This window comes from Pinus tabuliformis, chromosome J, assembly GCF_031772625.1.
Source record: "Pinus tabuliformis cultivar Carrire ecotype Pingquan chromosome J, CPIR1, whole genome shotgun sequence".
NCBI lineage: Eukaryota > Viridiplantae > Streptophyta > Pinopsida > Pinales > Pinaceae > Pinus > Pinus tabuliformis.
In genome coordinates this window covers 1434442022-1434457405 of record NC_142295.1, presented here as the reverse complement: position 1 = coordinate 1434457405, position 15384 = coordinate 1434442022, and positions in this window count along the sequence as shown.

Sequence of the window (15384 nt, the reverse complement as noted above, 5' to 3'; positions counted from 1 at the left end):
TCTAGTTTTGTGCATAATTTTAGAACAATGATTACATATCTGAACTCCTCTTGAAAAATCACCCAATTTCAAAAAAGAAATGGGTTGAATCGAAGTTCGGATGTGGGAGATATCGCTGATTTAAAATCAATTTTTTTTTTATTATTATTATTTTTTATTATTTTTTTTTTGTTACGGAACAGTTGTAGCACGAATATGAGATTCCAGAGTGTCCGGATAAGAATTTCCAACACATGGGAAGATGCAGAATGGTCATTTTGTTTCCAAAAATGGGTTATAATAAAGATTCTGAGTTATATTGGCCGAGTTATGTCTATTTTAAATCTAGATCAACATCTGGAGCAAGTTCCCTTTGGAGACGTGTCGTCCCACCCCAGGCTATGTAGGCACCTGCTACTTCATCAACAATTAAATCATGGTTATGGGTCAATCGCACAAAATCCTTGTCATCGAAGTCCATTTTCTAGGCCACACACTGTTAGTATCTATTATGAAACCAACTCACAAAAAGATAGAAAAGATAGATCAACGACTTAGAAATAAGTCTCTTCGAGGGGGCAACCTCCTCTACAATACACAAATGAACAATTCTTCGATGATACAAATGACAAGACCTCCTTTCTATATATAGGAGTCTAGGGGTCCCAATACAATTCGAGCCTACATAACAATAATATTGTAAGGGCACAACAATAACAATAGTGGGCTTCTATGGGGCATAATAATAACAACATAGGGACTATATGGGCACAATAATACAATAAGGGGGTTGCATTAATAACAATAAGGGGTTACACTAGTAGTATAGGGACCTAACATGCCCCTCTCCTTCAAAAAGTGTTGTCCTCAATACTTGAGTAGTTCTGGATGCTTCTGTATAAAATTCTCATCCTCCCATGTGGAATCTTCAGCGGGTAAGTTCTTCCACTTGATGAGATACTCTAAAATTGATCAATTTCGTAGTTGTTGATTTTTTGTTTTTGTGACTGCTTCCGGTTCCAATATGATTTTTCCTTCCTCGTCAAGTTCTAGCAATATTGTTTGAATTGGGATCTTCTCACCTATAACCTTCTTTAAGCATGAAACATGGAAAATTGGGTGCACTCGGGAAGATGCAGGAAGCTCCAATTTGTATGCCATAGTACTAATCTTTTGTAACACCTTATACAGACCATAATACTTTGGTGATAATTTATTATCCTTCTTAGCTTGCTTGAGGGACATTTGTTTATATGGTTGTAGTCGTAGAAATACCCAGTCACCTACATCAAAACTTCTTTCACTGCGATGTTGATCTGCCTGTTGTTTCATTCTATTCTGCACCAAAGTGAGGTTATCCTTTAAGAGTTTGAGAACTTGTTGTTGATGCTTGATGTGATCTTCCACTGCTTAAACCTTAGAATTTTCTTTTAAAGATGATGTGATGGATGGTGGATGATATCCATAAAGTGTCATAAATGGGGTCATTTTTGCTGCAGTATGGAAGGAAGTGTTATACCACCATTCAGCTAGAGGCAACCACTTGACCCATTGTGTCTGTTTATCATATACAAAGCAATGAAGATATCCTTCCAAACATTTGTTCACTATCTCAGTTTTCCCATCAAATTGAGGATGATAAGATGAGCTATGAGCTAACTAAGTACCCAAATATTCCACCTCTTATACTCCAAAGAAACATTTGGAGATTTTTGCATATAATTGTTTCTCCTCCAATAGTTTGAGTACACTATCAACATGTTGAACATGATCCTTCCAAGACTTACTCTAAATTAGTATATCATCAAAAAATACGAACACAAATTTTCTAAGGAAGGGTTTGAAAATGGAATTCATCAAACCTTGAAATGTAGAAGGTGCATTGGTAAGTCCAAAAGGTATGACCAAGAATTCATAATGACCCTCATGAGTTTTAAATGTTGTTTTTGGAATGTCTTCAGTATTCATTCTGATTTGATGATATCCTGAATGAACATCCAACTTGGTGAAGGAAATTGCTCCATGTAATTCATCCAATAATTCATCAATGACAGGAATGGGAAATTTATCTTTAATAGTAAGTTTGTTGAGATCGCTATAATCCAGACACATGCGCCATGATCCATCCTTCTTGTGTACCAATACCACTGGAGCAGAGAAAGAACTTTGAATAGGTTGAATTATACCAACCTCTAACATTTTTGTAACCATACATTAAATTTCACTCTTTTAGGCATATGGATATTTGTAAGGTTTGATGTTTGGGGGAACACTTCCTGGAATCAAATGAATAGCATGATCATGATCATGAATAGGTGGGAGGTCATTGGGAGTCTCAAATACCTTGGAATGATTGTCCAAACCGTTTTGGAGATCTAGAGAAATAGATGATTTCGATGTGAGAACCTCTAGTGAACATAATTGTGCAATTACACCCCATTGTTCTTTCTTTAGAAGCTTTGTCATGTTATTAGAGCTGATTATCTTTCCCAGTTTTCCTGTGATACCCCTTAATTCAACTTCCTTTCCTTCCCAAAAAAATTTCAAGAAAAGTTCTTGAAAATTAAAATCTATCGTACCCAAATACTGTAGCATTGAACTCCTAGTACAACATCTGCACCACCCATTGGAATGGAAAGCATTGGACTATTCAAGACATATTATCCTATGTTTAGCTTGATATTATGGCACTTTCCAGAGAAATTTATGGTTCCTCCATTTACAACCATTACTTGACACTCTGGTGTTGTATATAGGAAGCAGTTCATTTCCTTGGCTATCTTACAATGAATAAAATTATGGGTACTACCCGAATCAATCAACACTATTACCTTTTTCTTCTTGATAGGCCCTTCTATCTTGAGAGTTTGAGGAGTGGTAATTCCTCTCAATGCATTACAGGATATGGTCATATTCATTTTTTATTTCTCTGGGATTGGTTCCTGGTGTATATCGTCTTCTTTTGACGTTTCTTGTTTCTTTTCTTGCTCCTCTTCCCTATCTATGTAAATTAATTTCTTCTCAACACACTTATGACCTTTAGTGTATTTTCTATGATCTGAAAATGGGGCAATTAGGCTTCTTGTCCAGCTTACAAGAACCTCTCCCACTTCCAAAGCTTGAATATTCCCAAGTCTTTAATGATTAACCAATGTGGAATTAAGAGATGCTTGAGAATATAGGCATATGCTTGTATTTATTGTTGGTTGTTTATGTGCTTTAAAATCTGTTGTTTGTGTTGATATGTGAATGTGCTTAAACTGATATATAAATGCATATAACAGTGAATAATGCAGCAGTAAAAACAAACACATAAGAGAACAAATTAATTAGGAGTTCACCCACAACTCTTCGGCTACAACTCCGTGAGCTCTAGTCAACTCAACTAGGCTCTTTGGGATTATGGTGTAAGTCTTTTTTACAAGCTTTTGGCCCAAATCCTGCTGTTTTGTACAAAAATAGTGGGTTCAGACACCATTTAATCCCCTCTGGCTCTTGAAGCTCTGGCTCTTGGCTCTTGGCTCTTGGATCTGGCTCTTTGGCTCTTGGTTCTGGCTCTTGGCTCTGACTCTAGCTCTTTGGCTCTAGTTCGGGCTCTTGGCTCTGACTCTGGCTCTTGGCTCTAGCTCTGGCTCTCTGGCTCTTCGACTCTGGCTTCTTTATGCCTTATGCAACCTTCACGCTCTTTGGCTTTTCACTTGAACTTCAAGTGACCCCAAAGGCTCCCTCAGCTGCTCTTTGGCTTCTACGCTGCCTCTTTGGCTTCTGTTTCATAGCAAAACCCCAACATCAACCTTCAACAACAACTTGGCCACCATTCAACAACTCAGTAGCCAACAGTCTTTGATATTCATGGCTTAAAAGCCAAATCAACGTTGTCTGTTGGTTTCAGATTCTCGTCTCTCGATCTTCCCGGCCTCTGTCCACTTCGAATCCCTCTTCCAGGCATTATACAATCATTGCTTAACACCAAAAGGGGAGGTGGCCACCATCTCTATAACATAAGAGTTCCTTGGGCCTCTGCAGCTCCTGAAACAACCGCGCTTTGTTAACACAGTGAAAATGTATTTTAAACGGAGAAAATTCGCTAAAACACTATGTCTCAGACTTCAAAAGTCCTTAAATCCACCTTATTCTGCTATTGGGTCTGCCTGTAGGTCGCCATCGCATATCGGAATGGCCCGTCCCCTTTGTGTTTTGGAAATATATTAAAAACTGTGAAAATACATTGAAAAATGGTGTTTGACGGATCTCATGATCCATACAATATGGTTTATAATGTTGTCGGGTCCGATCCATCGGATCACCCGTATATAACATATGTGGCCTCGCTCCAATGTGTTGTGCCAACGCGATACTGCAATGCGACAAGTCACAATCACAGATTGCACAAGTATGAGGCCTCTTCATATAATAGGGTTTATGCCAACGCTGATTGCGATCCACCGATATCAGCGATTGCAGTATCACATCGGCCTGGTCCCCTCGCATATTATGCTGCCGATATCTGCCAACTGCCACCGATAGCCTTGTTTTCATGGTTTTCTTCATGTTTTTAAGGCCCGATGGTGTTATCTGCTAAGTCCAAGACTTCTCCTTTCTCGGTGGTCTTGCCCTTTTGGGAGATTTGGAAGACTTAGAGGGTTTTTAGACCCATTATTCAAGGGATTTTTTTGCCTCTTTTTTCTTTGAAAAAGGGCAACTTCATTTTATGATAGCTTTCCCATTTGAAGTCCATTTTTGCCCATCTAAGTTGCGTTGGATTCAGAATGGAGGGATCCCTGCAATGAGACTATTTCTGAGAGCAACCTGCGATTTTCATTTTCCTCTGATTTACAAAGGATTTGTGCCATTTGGAACCTTTTACCTCTTGCATGAAGTCTTTTAGACTTAGAGGTTTATCCAGGATCCATTTTTGGATCACGCCTTCCCACTAAAAGAACTTCTGGTCTCCAAAAGACTGATATACTGATTTGAGCAGTAAATGAGAGTGACTCACCCTCTTTTTTCAGCCTCCCTACACTTGCCTTTGCATAGTGCCTCTAAACCAAAGTTTCTGACCGCTTCCCTTCTCTGGATGGGTTGGTCTTCTTGAGAAGAACTGTCTTCCTCCTTGCCTTCTTGTAGAACTTCTATTGAAATGGTCATAGAAGGTAATTTGAGCTTCTTTACCTTGATCATTGATCCAAGGTGGCTCAACAAATGTGAAGTACATCTGCTCCACAAAAATTTCATTTGTACCTGTTTAACAAGCTACCAACAACAACTGTTAACAACAACAGGCATATAGACAACAATTGAATGGACTAACTCCTGCTTCAACAAAAGAAACATATTTCACATCTTGTGAACATCTTCATGTCTTACATCTACATACAAATGATGGACTAGATAACAAGCCCACAAAACATACCTTTAAACAGATGACCATTAAGTCAAGCATGTAGAAAAAGACCATTAGGAATCTTTTTCAAAAGATGAAACTTTCATCATTATCTCCATTTGGAGACCAAGTTAACTTCTTCCAAGTCAACATGGCATCACATGCATGTCAAAGCAATCAACCTTGCAAGTTTATTACACATACATGTTCAAAAACAAGGAAATCATCAACATCCCTGTGCTCATGCATGCATTTCATCCTTCAACTTTCACTTAAGCACATTGTACTTTCAAAGTTGTAATGAAATATAATGTAGATGCATTAATAGACATGCAATCTCAATCGGATAAGAACTATAACCGTTCCTTACCAATCCCTTTCAAAGGTACTACCTTTGTCTGCACATCAACATCCTCATGTGAATCATTTTGAGACACATCATTCATGGAATCTTCACTTCCATTTCTGCCATCTTCTCTTTCCACTTTCTTCAGCTTTGGTGGAAGCATTGTTGGATTCAGTGTCCAACACTTTGCAGCAAGATGTCCTTGCTTATGGCAGTAAGTGCACTGCATGTGCATCCTCTTGATAGCATGATTTGCCTTGTCCAATGGACCTTTGGCTTCTTGCTTCTTTTCCTTCTTTTGCTTCCTGTATGTGGCCATTCTCTTCCAACATCTAGAAACATCATGGTTATCCAAACCACAAAAGGAACATGCAACTCTTTCCCCATACTTATGTGGAAATTTATCATGCTTTGCAAAATCAAAAGGAATATAATTAGAACCAGATTTATACCTGCCTCTTTCACCTTTATTGCCTTCATGAGGAGGTGAAGCAAATGAAGGAGTGGCTCCCTTTGTAACACCATCAAACTCTTCAAGGTTGTTAGAGTCTCCCCAACTCTCTAGTTCAAGTGTGTGCTTCTGAACACCTGCATCCTGCAATTGATGTTTCAAGCTATTATATTCCTCTTGGATACAACCTTCACACTTCTGAGGTAGAGGACATGAAATGAAACTCCCTCTTGGGACTGTTTCAATGGCTTTCATGGCAACTTTGGAATTCTCTCCATAAGACTGTCCATAGCCAAGACCCAAATATTTAGGCATTTCCTCAACCATTATTGGTTCAACAATACCTTGTGCATGTTTTCCCAAGCCCTTTCCTTCATAGCCTATCTTGGACATTAGCTTGGAACCTATGCTTTTAGTATGTTTCTCAAAAGAACCAATACAAGCATTGTCAGAAGAATTTGAAGACAAACTGGAATGGCTCACCTCTTCTTCAAGATGGTACTTGGCTAAGGCTTTTTGGGCAACAAAGAGTTGTGTTTCCAACTCATGCATCCTTTTCAAGTTCATATTTGCAATATGAAGTTGCCTCTCCATTTCTTGCAATTTGTCAGCAAGCAACTGCTTCTCTTCCTTCATGGAATTCAGCTGCTTTCTAAGCATGCTGCTCTTCCTTCATTCCTCATACATTTTTCTCACCATATCCATCATGGTGGACAATTCTTCCTTCATGTCTTCATCAAAGAGTCTCATGAAGAGCACATAATTTGAGGACCCACTTGTAGAAGTTGTCATTATGCTAATGAACAAAAAAACTTCAACAAGATAAATAAAGAGCTTATTTAAGCAACCTCTTGCAACAAACCTCTTGTGCTTTAGATTGCCTTGAGGTCCTTTGGGATAGAAGAATGCCTTTAGCCCTTCTCCTTCTTGTCCTTCTTGGACTGAGCTATCAAGAGCTTTCCCTTCACCTCTGTAAACTCAGCAAATAGTTAGTCTGCAAACAAGCATACAGTCCACCTCTTGTTGTTCAAACAACTTTCAGACAAGCAGTCTTTGCTCTGTCAATAAAGCATTCTGATATAACCTTCTTAAAGGTGTGGTTAATCAATCTTAAGCTCCGATACCACCTGATTTGAAAATGGGGCACTTAGGCTTCTTGTCTAGCTTACAAGACCCTCTCCCACTTCCAAAGCTTGAATATTCCCAAGTCTTTAATGATTAACCAATGTGGAATTAAGAAATGATTGAAAATATAGGCATATGCTTGTATTTATTGTTGGTTGTTTATGTGCTTTAAAATCTATTGTTTGTGCTGATATGTGAATGTGCTTAAACTGGTATATAAATGCATATAACAGTGAATAATGCAGCAGTGAAAACAAACACATAAGATATAAAATTAATTAGGAGTTCACCCAAAACCCTCCGGCTACATCTCTGTGAGCTCTAGTCAACTCAACTAGGCTCTTTGGGATTATGGTGTAAGTCTTTTTTACAAGCTCTTGGCCCAAATCCTACTGTTTTGTACAAAAACAGTGGGTTCAGACACCATTTAATCCCCTCTGGCTCTTGAAGCTCTGGCTCTTGGCTCTTGGCTCTTGGCTCTGGCTCTTTGGCTCTTGGCTTTGACTCTGGCTTTTGGCTCTAGTTCAGGTTCTTGGCTCTGAATCTAGCTCTGGCTCTCTGGCTCTTAGACCCTGGCTTCTTTTTGACTTCTGCAACCTTCACGCTCTTTGGCTTTTCACTTGAACTTCAAGTGACCCCAAAGGCTCCCTCAGCTGCTCTTTTGCTTCTGCGCTACCTCTTTGGCTTTTGCTTCATAGCAAAACCCCAAAAGCAACTCGGCCGCCAACAATTCAGCAGCAACACGCAACAACTTATCCACCGTTCAACAACTCAGCAACCAACAGTCTTTGATATTCATGGATTAAAAGCCAAATTGGCATTGTCTGTTGGTTTCAGATTCTCGTCTCTCGATCTTCCCAGTCTCTATCTGCTTTGAATCCCTCTTCCAGGCATTATACAATCATTGCTTAACACCAAAAGGGGAGGTGGCCACCATCTCTGTAGCGTAAGAGTGCCTCGGGCCTCTGCAGCTCCTGAAACAGCCGCGCTCTATTAACACAGTGAAAATGTATTTTAAACGGAAAAAATTTGCCAAAACACTACGTCTCGGACTTCAAAAGTCCTTAAATCCACCTTATTCTCCTATCAGGTCCGCCTGTAGGTCACCATCGCATATCGGAATGGCCCATCCCCTTTGTGTTTCAGAAATATATTAAAAACTGCGAAAATACATTGAAAAATGGTGTTTGACGGATCTCACGATCCATACAATATGGTTTATAATGTTATCGGGTCTGGTCCATTGGATTGCCTGTATATAACATATGTGGCCCCGCTCCAACGTATTGTGTCAATGCAATACTGCAATGCCACAAGTCGCAACCGTAGATCACACAAGTCTGAGGCCTCTTCATATAATATCTATGCCAGTGCCGATTGCGATCCGCCGATATCGGTGATCACGATATCACATCAGCCTGGTCCCCTCGTGTATTATGCCGCCGATATCTACTGACTGCCACCGATAGCCTTTTTTTCATGGTTTTCTTCATGTTTTTAAGGCTCGATGGTGTTATCTGATAAGTCCAAGACTTCTCCTTTTTCGGTGGTCTTGCCCTTTTGGGAGATTTGGAAGACTTAGAGGGTTTTTAGACCCATTATTCAAGGGATTTTTTTGCCTCTTTTTCCTTTGAAAAAGGGCAGCTTCATTTTATGATAGCTTTCCCATCTAAAGTCCGTTTTCTCCCATTTAAGTTGCATTGGATTCAGAATGGAGGGATCCCTGCAATGAGACTATTTCTGAGAGCAGCCTGTGATTTTCATTTTCCTTTGATTTACAAAGGATTTGTGCCATTTGGCACCTTTTACCTCTTGCATGAAGTCTTTTAGACTTAGAGGTTTTTCCAGGATCCATTTTTGGATCATTCTATCACAATTGTAACAAAGCCCTTTTGCTCTTTTTTCTTGCAATTGTTGTGGTGTCAACCTTGTAGGTGGTGAAAGGCTAGGAACAACAACACTTCCATCTTTATAGTTGTGACTCCTTGTTGACATAATTTTGCTTTCCATTTTTCTTGCCAACCTGAATGTCTTCTCCAATGAATCAAGTTTCGAAAGACAAACATCATGTTGAATGTTATCCTTTAAGGTCCCTATTAAGACATCAATCCTCTGCTTCTCTGGAATATCATTTACCCTTATATTCAATTTTTGGAGGTCCTTAATGTGCTCTGCCATTGAACCCTTTTGTTTGAGATTTATCAATTGGCTAAAGAACATGTTGTTCTTTGTATCCTCATAATGTGCTATCTTTTCCTCCATGAAAATTGACCATGTGACAAGTGGTTTACGAGAACAAATCCCTTTATACCATAAAAATTGATTTGGTTCTAAATATAAAGATGCAATACATACCTTTTGTAGTAGTTGCACATCATGTATATCGAAATATTTCTCCATCTGTAGTATCCATGTTATGGGATCCTTGCCATCAAACTTCCTCATATCGATCTTTAGAATATGGTGGGTCTTCAATCCAATGTTAGATTCTATGAAATCATGATTAACTTTTTTGTTTTTTTTTTTCTCATCATGAGTTTCCTCTGCTACCTTTTCGTAATTAGGAGGCGTTTCTTGTATCATCTTTGTCCCACTTTCCTTCAAACCTTCCATGTATTTCTTTAAATCTGCTTTCATAGAATCGATATTAGCTTCCATGGTACATATAAAACTATTTATCTTAGCTTCAATCGCATTCTTCAAATCATCCATCCAATTTTGCTTACTAGGTGTTTCTATTTTCTTGATTCGAGTCATTATTTTTCTTGCTTTTAGGAGCTCAATATTTAAACAACTGTAACTCTATAATTTCAAATCTTCAACTTCTGAAATTTTTTCTTATAGTATCCCTCTGAGTGCTCTTTCCAACCCCGCAAGTCTTATCAAGCTTGGATTCTCCAAGAAAGAGTTATGCTAAATCTTCTACAATGACCTGATTATAGACTGGTTCAGTAGAGCGAACTTATACGAAGTGCCACGTGTCACTAATTTGACCTTAGAACCTGAAACCGATATAAGGAAAATTACAGGTTGTCCTCTTTCTATAACGTTTTACGAAATTTCAATCTGATTCTCAGAGAGAAAGTTATGACATTTTTCCCCAGGTCACCTGTTTAGGATGTAATTTGGTAGCCTGCAAAAACCCTAAATGTCTTGGACCATATCTCTGAAAATATAGCGAAACAAGATCTGAAATTCAGACGCGAGGTTCAGAACAATTTCGGCTCAAATGGATTTTTTTTTTAGCTTCTGAAACGTCGTAGAGAAAAATTTATAGTGCAAATTCCATGATGACCTGTTTGAGATGGAATTCTTGAGTTTGCAAAAACCCTAACTTCCTCAGATCATATCTCTGAAAATATAGTGAGGCAAGATCTGAAATTTAGACCCAAGGTTCAGAATGATTTCTACTCAAATGGGTTTTGTTTCTAGCTTCTTAGACTTCGTAGAGAAAAATTTATAGCAAAAATTCCAGGATGACCTGTTTGGAGCAGTGAAACCCTAGAATCCAAATCTCTGAAACCAAATGTTATGAAACCAGCTCACAAAAAGATAGAAAAGATAGATAAACAACTTAGAAATAAGCTTCTTCGAGGGGGCAACCTCATTTACATTACACGAATGAACAATTCTTCAATGATACAAATGACAATACCTCCTTTCTATATATAGGAGTCTAAGGGGTCCCAATATAATTCGGGCCTACATAAAAATAGTATTGTAAGGGCACAACAATAACAATAGTCGGCTTCTATGGGGCATAATAATAACAACATGGAGACTATATGGGCACAATAATACAATAAGGGGGTTGCACTAATAACAATAAGGGGTTACACTAGTAATATAGGGACCTAATAGTATCACAGTTGGTCACAAGCATTACAGGGTATCTCTATACTCAGATCTGTATTTGTCATGGTTATGGGTCATCCACAAACCCACACTTCATCAAAGTCCATTTACTAGGCCGCACACTGTCAGTATCACAGTTGGTCACAAGAATTACAGGGTATCTCTATCCTTGGATCTTTGTTCATCATGGTTATGGGTCATCCACAAACCCACACTTCATGGAAGTCCATTTGCTAAGCCGCACATTGTCAGTATCACAGTTGGTCACAAGCATTACAGGGTATCTCTATCATCGGATCTTTGTTAATCATGGTTATGGGTTAACCACATAAAACCCTTCTCTTCAGTGGCTCTTCATATTCAATAAAGGCTTCATAGGAGAGAACTTCACTCAATGGGAACCATTGCTTCTTAAGGAGGGAGGAATGATCTGAATAGAAAATTACATCAACCCATGGTATTCATCCACCCATGTTATTCATCCACTCATAGAATTTACCCATGGTATTGTAAGTGGCATCCACCCATGGTATTCATTCACCCATGGTATTTTCCCATGGTATTGTGACATCCACCCATGGAATTTACCTGTGGTATTATAACAAAAAAAGACTATAAGTAACAAGTTGCATTTTGTAAAAGGACAAATTGTCCACCACAATGTAGCTTTTACAGTTATTCTTTGTTTTAATAAAAAATTTCTTTGTGGTTTTATTTACTGTGTGTTCTCTCATTTTCTTTCTGGCATTACAATTTTTCAGATCTTGGGGCCTCCCCCCCAAGATCCATTTCAATTTTTTAAGATCTTGGGGACCTCCCCCCAAGATCCGGATCGCTAGTAGAACTATTTCATTAGTTATATATTCACCTAAAACCAAGAATGTTAAAATCTCAATCATTCAATTACTTTGTTCGTGGTTGGGTTAGATCTACATCTTCCTTATCGAGATAGGCTTAGGATTTCTTTCCTTTTTATTGCATTCTAGGATTATTTTGCATATAAATTAATAATTACATTTCTAAAGTCCTTTATCAAAGAGGCAAACTTTAGTTGTGGCTAGGCTAAGCAATAAATCAGCTTAAGGATCACTTTCTTGCCTGAGATTAGCAAGAGGGTTGATTCGATGGCTCTTCTCTATTGTTAAGAAAAAGACATTCTTTAAGCCAGCAAAGATAAAGAGAAGGCAACTGGACCTAGTTTAACCAGTTGGAACCACCATTCCAAACGAAAAAGAGGTTGTTTTAAGTTCTCGACCGGGTGGCCTCCCTTATAATGTTGAATTCTCATTTTGGGCCTTCAACACAACCCTGGGTTAAAGTTTCATGTAATAAAGGATAATAAAGGAAAAATAAGACCAAGGTCATGGGACACGTTTTCCAAGCTGAATGTTGGACAAACATTATAGTGGGCATCACTTGTGCTTCAATAATGGTTATGGAAATTGGCAAAGACAAAGAGGCAATAATTGACATTTAATTACAAAAATAAAGGAAAATAGGAGAAAATGAAGGTGAAGAGACACAAATATGCATGCAAGGGAAATTATACAAAAAATGAAAGAAAATGGGAAATCAATGATAAAAAGGCACCAGAGAAACAATTCACAACATTTGTCAGTTCAGTTTTGGCTCCTGCTTTCATTCTCTCTCTCATACACTATTGCACACTTAGAGAATTCTTGGAGCACTTTAGGATTCACTTGTATTTGGAGAAAGGAAAGCAAGCAAGCAAAGGAAGGAAAGGGACAAGCAAAGAAAAACAAGGAGAAAGCTTGGATCAATAACTTCAATAGGAAGAACTTGTAGGTAACAGGTTGCACATTTGATTTCCTTACTGGGATGTGAATGCATGGTACATGAATTTGTTTATTTGGTTCATTTGTTGTCATTGGCATGGGTTTTGCTTGGTTTGATAGTGGTTTCGGCCTTGCCTTGCCATTTCTTGGATAGTCATGGTATGATGGTATTCATTCTTGGTTGAGCTCTGGATTTCCAGAAGGTTTTAGAACTGGGTGAGGTGGTCTCAAGAAAATCTCAAGGTTGGGGGTGGGGATGGTTTTCTCCGGGAATCCCTTGACATGTGGGTGGAGACAAGATAATTCCTGAAGGTATGGTGAAGAAATTACGAGGCATCCAAGTTTGGTTTGGTTTTGTGATCTCGGGATCGATTTAGGTGAGATCGCGATAGCTTGAGGGTGGAGGTGGTTTAATGTAACACACTCCTCCCACATCCACCCACGTTACCATGCCTTTTAGGGTAGACATGATATGAGAGGCTACTATGATCATATTCGACCTACTATTGACCTTAAGGAAGTGGAATCGATGGAACATCACATACAACCATCCAACACCATCAGCAGAACCCTTAGGAGACAAGTTAGCCACTCAGACAGCCTGTCCCTAGGTCCCATTGCTGTTCTGGACAGTTTAAGGCTCAGTCGCTCTCATGCTATGGGTAAGGGAGCGAACAGAGACCTAAAGTCAAACTCATAGGCCTGCATGCCAGCGACTGTGGTGCAAACTTTCCAGTTCTGTGCCAACGACTTCGGGATTTGAGACACCTTTTCAGACCCAGAGTTGAGGCCACTACCTAGAATGGAATGAAAGCTCATAATTAAATAAAGTATAGGGAAACAATGATGCAAAAGTAAATAGTTGATCAAGGCCTTAACCGAACTCCTACTAGCTATGACATGCATTTCATCAAATATATCAATGACATGTAACCTACATGTGTAAACGACATAGTTAAGTGTAGGGATCTCTTATTTATCTGAGAATCACCATGAACCATTGTTTCCTCATCATTTGCTGCCTTATCACTTATTAGGTCATAAATACAATATCCATTCAAATACAAGTAAAAACATGTTGAGAGAAAAAAATAATTGTTGCCATAAAATGAACATATAACCAACATAATAGGAACAAAATTACAATAAACATATCAACCATCAAAATCCATAGATACACCAATACACTTACACATGAAAATCAATGGAATGAATTTCTCATTAATCAATGCAATGAATCGACTGAAGATGGGACTACCACGTTCCAACTGACCATAGATTGGCTAAGCCAAGTCTCTCCTCAGTCAATCACCTCTGTGCCATATTCCAAGCATGAATGTGGGACTCATAGAACACATAAAAAACACTAATAAATGTGGATGCCACCGGAGTTCTCCACCTACACTGTGAGGAATTTAAGTGCCTCCTAGTCTCTCAGGATTTACCTTACATCCGCAGTCCGATCCAAGGTTCACTAGGCCCTACATCGAGGCATACTCTCCAGGATTTACCTTGCATTCCATCCTGGAATCACTAGGCCCAACGGAGAGAAATCCACCTCTTAGCTTTACCATATATCCCTCCATTCATCGGTAAGGATTTCTAGGACCACCAAGGCACACAATCTAGCTTTACCGCAACCCACAGTATGGTTCAGGGGTTACTAGGCCAGTGGCTTCGTGCATCCTCAGTCTGGTTCACGGACCACTACTACCATGTGTTTTTCAATTCAGAGATCCACCGCACTCAACTTCGAATCCAATTTGACCATCCCACACAAACCACACGAGAGAACCCATCTTATCAAATCTATCAGGAAATGGAAAGGCTAGGCTAAAAATGTTGTCACACCTGGAATAACCCATGCCATGGTAGAAAAGAAACACATGCAATCCCATGCATGCCAAATATAGCAAAGAAAATACACATGCAAGTTGATACATGCATTGAAACCTGCTATATCTGCTTGATCCTGCCTTTCCTTGCTTGATCTTTGCTTCCTCTTGCCTTCTTTGCCTTTCTTGCTCCAATGCCAAAGTGCTCCAAGAAAACTCTAAGTGTCCAAGAGTATGAGAGAGAGAGAGAAAATAATGAGAGAGCTCCAAAGCTAAACTGACAAAAGGATACCAACTGATCCTCATAAGCCTTTTTATGAATGAGGCCTCTATTTTCTTCATTTTCCTCATCACATGCAACCTGTGACCTTTCACCTCCTTTTTCTCCTAATTTCCATTATTTTCATAAATAAATGTGCCAAAAATGCCATTTTTCGTCTTTAATGCCTTAGCCATTTCCTTTGCCAATTTCCTTAGTCATAAACAACCAAATGAAAACCCCCTAGGATGTCTTGCCCAACATTCAGCTTGGAATAAGTGTCCCATTCATCCATGGTTATTATTTTTAGCTTTATTACATGGGATTTTCACTAGGGCTATTACAGAACCCTCCC